Raw genomic sequence first — 6,037 nt, 5'->3', positions numbered from 1 at the left:
GGGCTGTGGAAAGGCTTTCCAAGCCAGGGCTGTGCTCAAGAGGATTGTTCTACCCACTGCAGCTCCAGAAACCATGTTGTCTTCAGAGGTCACGGGCAGCTGGAATGCCTCTGGGGGTGCTGGCAGGTTGCACAGTGAGCCGTCAACTATGGGACAAAGTGCATATGTCCTTGACAGCGCACTGGGGAGAAGCTGCCCTTTGCCTAATGTAGGAGGTCATATCCTGAGATATTGGTGGTGATGGACTGGTTGGGAGAAATGGGGATCATATTTATGCCACATCCCCAAGCTCTTGGGTGGCTGCATACTTGGTTCTGCTGATCCTATAATGTCTTGCCTTATAGTTTCATAGTTTCATAGTTTCTAGGGTCGGAAGGGACCTGAGTAAATCATCTAGGTCGACCCCCTGCCATGGCAGGAAAGAGTACTGGCGTCAAATGACTCCAGCAAGGTGCTCATCCAACCTCCTCTTAAACACCCCCAGGGTAGGAGCCGGCACCACTTCGCTTGGAAGCTGGTCCCAGACCCTACCCGCCCTGACCGTGAAGTCGCGCCTCCTGATGTCTAACCTAAACCTGCCCTCTGCCAGCTTGTGACCGCTATTCCTGGTCACTCCTGCCGGTGCTCGGGGGAACAGGGACTCCCCCAGTGCCTGCTGGTCCCCCCTGACTAGTTTGTAACAGGCCACTAGATCCCCCTCAGCCTTCTCTTGTGGAGGCTGAACAGGTTCAGGTCCCATTGCCTCTCCTCGTAGGGCCTGCCCTGCTGTCCCCAACCATGTGAGTGGCCTCCTCTGGACCCTCTCCATGCTGTCCACATCCCTCCTGAAGTGCGGCGCCCAGAACTGGACGCAGTCCTCCAGCTGTGGCCTGACCAGTGCCGCATGGAGGGGGAGGATCACCTCCCTGGCCCTGCTCGAGATGCATCTATGGATGCATGACAAGGTACGGTTGGCCTTCCTGACCGCGTCCCCACACTGCCGGCCCATGTTCATCTTGGCATCAATGATGACCCCCAGATCCTTTTCTGCCTCTGCCCTGACGGGAAGGGAGCTCCCCAGCCTGTAGGTATGGTGCTGGCTCTTCCTCCCCACGTGCAGCACCTTGCACTTGTCAGTGTTGAATCCCATCCTGTTCTTGTCCGCCCACCCCTGTAACCTGTCTAGGTCCGATTGCAGCCTATTCCTCCCATCTAGTGTGCCCACATCCCCCCACATCTTAGAGGACCGAGCCCTGGGGGACCCCACTGCCCACGTCCCTCCAGGTCGAACATGACCCGTCCGCCACTGGTCTCTGGGGGTGGCCCTCCGGCCAGTTGGCGACACATCTGGCTATGTGTGTGCCTTGTTTGACTGTATGATGTTTATATGCCCTCAAAATACAGCCAACGCATGAACCCTAATGAGTTCAATTAAACAGGCAATTCTTTCAGCCTACCTCTAAACTCAGTAGAAAGGGAAGTGGAGGAGAAGAGTTGTTGGGAAATTCACTTGCTCTATAATTTTTTTAATCAAAGTCTGTGTAGTGGGGAGAAAGAAAGACCAAGAAGCAAAGATGGGGGTTGGTCAACTTGTTTTTATGTCATTAATCCAACCCTTCTTTCCCATGGAGAATCCCCCCCAAAACGATTTCCCAAATATTTCAAATCTATACCTGATTTGGGGACAATAAGACTGCCTGAGGCTCCCTTCAACTCTACCGTGGTATGCAAAAAGCCAACTACACCTAAAATAGCTATTTTATAGATTTTATAGACATTTTAATAGATTTCATAGACATTAGGGGCTGGACAAGACCTCATGAGATCATCAGGTCCAGCCCCTCTGCCATAGTCAGGAAGTCAGCTGGGAAAAAGTGACCCCAATAAGAAATAGATCCACCTGTTTTTTGAAAGAGTCCAGAGTAGGACACTCCTCTATGCAAAAGCCCTGGCTAGTCCTTCACACAGCCTGGAAGAAGGTGGCCCCCACACTTCAGGAGCCCCTGGTCTCCCTGGGGTGCTGTAGGCCATGATCTGCAAGAATGGCACCATTGTACTGGAGACTGTAGTGACACAAGGCTCATTATATGAGCTACCCCTTGATGATTTCAGGCCTGAGGAATGAATAGGGTGCATGCATGAAGCCATCCTGAGGAGAGAAGTCCATAAAAAGAAATGGCAGACAAAGAAAGCATTATTATTTCCATTAGTCAATTGAAAAATGAGGTCCAGAAGGGCAGCGTGACTTGGCCAAACCATAAACGGACCCCTGAACTTGGGTGTCTTTCACAGCACAATCCCATCTCCCTATCAAATGTACGGATCTATTTTCCTTTTTCCCAAATGTTAACCTCTGTCTTTGCCCTCTATTTTTTAAGTCTCTAATCCTCACTCTCTTTCTTAAAGGAAAATGTCGATCAGGTATCAGGGCTAAGCTGGACTTTCAAACTGAGAAACTTCAATTTGATTGTCCATTCATATTAGCAGGAGGTTGGGTGCCACTGTTTCCCTGATTTACAGGTTAAGATGGTATGTCTTGTGTTGTGTCAGGGTTGATAGTAGTTTTATGAGAAGTTTAGATGATGGACTTGTAAAGGATAGTTTGGATAGAGCTGATCCTGCCTCAGGCAAGGGGTTTGGACTAGATGTGACCTCCGACAGTCCCTTCCAGCCCCACGTCTCTATGATCTTATGACTGAGCAGATGAGCTCACTTATCTTTATCAGTGACTCCATCATTGAGGCTGAAGCCATGAGAAGTATTTTTTGGTGCCATCAAATAGTAGAATTGGAAGGGGTCTCATGAGGTCATCTCCTGCTCAAGGCACCATCATCCCTGACTGAACCGCCCCAGCCACGTGTCTGTCTAACTTGGTCTTAAAATTATCCAAACCTCTTGGGGCAGCCTGTTCCAGTGCTTGACCACCTTCATAGTCGGACATTTCCATCCCATCTCCAATCGTCCCCCGCTGCAGCTTGAGGCCATTGCTCACTGAGTTCCATCTTCCAGTTGCTGAGCATTTAATTAGGTCAATCTGAGCTATTTGCCTGTACCTAATTAAATGCTCAGCAATTGGAAGATGGAACTCAGTGTGCACTTAGCAAATTCGTGGAGGACACCAAGTTGGGTAGGGGTAGGCAAGCACTAGGATCCAGAATGACTTTGACAAACTGGAGAAACAGTCTGCAATTAACTGGGTGACATTTCAAATGAAGTGCAAGGTCCTGCACCAGGGATGGAGCAATTGCCTGCACCAATACCCTGGGGGAGGGCTGGCTGAGGCGCAGTGCAGAAAGGGACCTAGGGATCATAGTGGACCACAAGCTGAATATAAGCCAACAGTGTGCTCTTGTTGCAAAAAGGGCCTGCATGTTGGCAGGTTCCTAACCCCTGATCTGGGCAACAGGAATGAAGCTAAGATATGTATTTCAGGGGCAGGATGGAGGTATCCAAAAGTCAAAGGATGCAGACAAACCCTTGCCTATTTCAAAATTTCCCTTAACCAAAAGGGATATGGTTAAGGTGTCAGGCAGAAGGCAGGGCAGGGGGGCATCTTGGAGCTTAACTGGTTTAGAGGCATGAGTTTTTGTAGGCAACAACCTACTTTGCTATGATCTGATGAAGTAGGTCATTGCCTAAAAATGCTCAGGTCTCCCTCAACCAGTCGGTCCCTAAGGTGCCCTTCCTTTTGTCTGAGTTCAGACTAACATGGTTAACTACCTCTCCACCAAGGTGCCAGAAAATACCAGTGAATATTACAAGCAGAAAAGGGTACGGGACCATTGACTACTGGCTGACTGCACTGACAACTGGGTGTTAAAAATATAAATGAGCCTCATTTGCTATCCATAGCAAAGAGGTTCATTTCCAACCCTATGCTGCGATGGCCGTCAGGTTCAGGGTAGTTTATTTAATTGACGTGAGTTTCCCAGCAACCTTCGCTGATGTGTGCTCACACAATACTGACCCACTGTGACATCATGGGACCCAGGGCTTTAAGTAGCAGGAAGCCTCCACGGGCCTCTTCACAAGCTCAGGCACCATCCGAGCGGACAGGTTTGCTTGGCCTGACCAAGCCATGAAATTGCTTCTCCTGGGGTCTTGAAGCCACCAAAGAGAAGCAGCGATGGCGAGATGTGGAAGACAGCACCTCCGCCACCCCAGAAGCTATGGGCCCTCAAAGAGGAGACAGAGGAGGAGGAGGAGAAGAAGATGCAGCTGGAAAAGGGCACCACTAAAGAAGAAGAGGGGTAAAGTCAAGAACCATTTTCATACTTCTTCCTTTGCAGTGATTTAGCATGAAAGAGAGGGTGCGAAGGCAGGGGAGGTGAATGTGATTGTAAGAAGCTAGCAGTGAACGTGGCAGGTCAGAGGCTATTTTGTCTTAGCCTTAGGTAGGTTTCTATCTGCTTTCTTTCGTTCCTTGCACTAGCTGGCGTTGTCTTTAATGCAACACTTGTACTGCTTGGGGTGAGAAGCTCCTTGCGCATTTGTACAAGGGATACCCCAGTTGGGGTAGACAAAGGACTGAGGGAAAAGTGATGATCCTTTCCGTATTAGAGAGGGAGAACTAAATAGCAAGGAAAACACGTGACTTGCCCAAGATCATACAAGATGTCTGTAACCATTCTAGGATCAGGTCCCAGGTTTCTACAGTTTTGGTCCAGTGTCTTAAACCATGTCTATACCACTTCCCCACATTCAAGGTCCAGCCCTGAGGAAATAAAACCGGCCCACTCACTCCTCAGTTAGGAGGTGCCCCTCTTCTTCCCCCTGCATGGAGCACGCCTGAGTGCCCCCAGGGTCACCCTCCGATTTTTAGGGGACAGTGTGATGTTTCCACATGTCTTAGCAAGGCTTATTTCCTCCATGCTGGATCCAGAGGTGGTACAGGATGACCTAGATCATCTTAAAATAAATAATAATCAACACTGACACTTGTTTTGTCTTATAGGTTTACAGATGGTGATAGTCTCTCCTGTCTTTACAGGTTATGTTCGTGTTATGACCACCTATTACTACTGGCCAAACTGATACATGTTACCTGCCCTCCAGCCTGTCTTCCAAAGTTCATCTCATTGGCAGCCCATTAGCCATCGAGTCATCCACTTCTTGAGAAAGGCAACCACGACCATCACTTAAGACACCAAAAAAACCATCCAGCCTAGTGACTTCCCCAAGACCCAGGAAGACTCCTATCATAGGAGAAAATGCATCAACCTGTCAGTAAACTTGTAAAAGGCAGCTCTCATGTGGCTTATATTTAATTTTGACATGTTTTCCCCTATGTGGATGTGTGCGTACAACTACACCTATTCCCCTATAGAAGGGTTGGGAATTATTTTCAAGAAAGCAGTTGTGGTCCAGCTACAAAACCTCTTAGTGAAACAGCAATGTGAGGGGAAACAAGAAGTTTTTGCTTCACAAATGGAGGCCTCCGTGCTGATTTACACCTTAGGAAAAAAACATCTTAGGATCAAACTCCCCTTTCCTTTATGGCACCATCATTGATACCATCGACAGCCAAATAAACACGTGCTTCAAACAGGAGGGAGAGAAAAAAAATTAGTTGTCACCTACTCAGGGCTGGGCCTGCTGATCTCATGAGATCCCTTCCAGCCCTAATGTCTATGAAACTAGGAACTTTAAAGAGTCCTCATTGAATTCAGAAGGTTTCCTCCCCTGGACCCACTATTCATACCACCTGCTTCAGCTTTGCACCCTTTTATTGGAGGGTAAGAAGCCAGAGGGTTTATTAAGCAATCCAGGGCAGGGTTCACACTTGTCTTTTGATTTCTGGCTAAACTGCAGAAACACAGCCAAAATTATCCCTGATGTAACTTTATTGGCTTAGCAGGCATACGGCAAGAGACAAATCTGACCCATATGGTGTATCCCATCACCCACATATTAAATGAAACCATATGAACAGCAGCAACAGATAGGAATATACAACCACCCGGACTCTAGGGCCCACTCTGATCTCACTCATCCCATTTTTACTGCACAGTGTGCAGATTTGGTACAGATTGGTGCAGATTTGGTGATGTTAACAAAG

General features: G+C 48.3%; 1 long non-coding RNA gene across 1 annotated transcript; it reads left to right on the top strand.

Moving 5' to 3' along the window:
- Positions 1-3,369: 3,369 nt before the first annotated feature.
- Positions 3,370-5,223, top strand: LOC109323248. The gene is made up of 2 exons (XR_002104595.1): positions 3,370-4,229; positions 4,970-5,223. It is a non-coding gene; the product is annotated as an uncharacterized LOC109323248 (long non-coding RNA).
- Positions 5,224-6,037: the final 814 nt, after the last annotated feature.

Source organism: Crocodylus porosus, unplaced genomic scaffold (genome assembly GCF_001723895.1).
Source record: "Crocodylus porosus isolate Cpor-Errol unplaced genomic scaffold, CroPor_comp1, whole genome shotgun sequence".
In the NCBI taxonomy this organism is placed as follows: domain Eukaryota; kingdom Metazoa; phylum Chordata; order Crocodylia; family Crocodylidae; genus Crocodylus; species Crocodylus porosus.
This window is presented reverse-complemented; position numbering and strand designations above follow the sequence as displayed.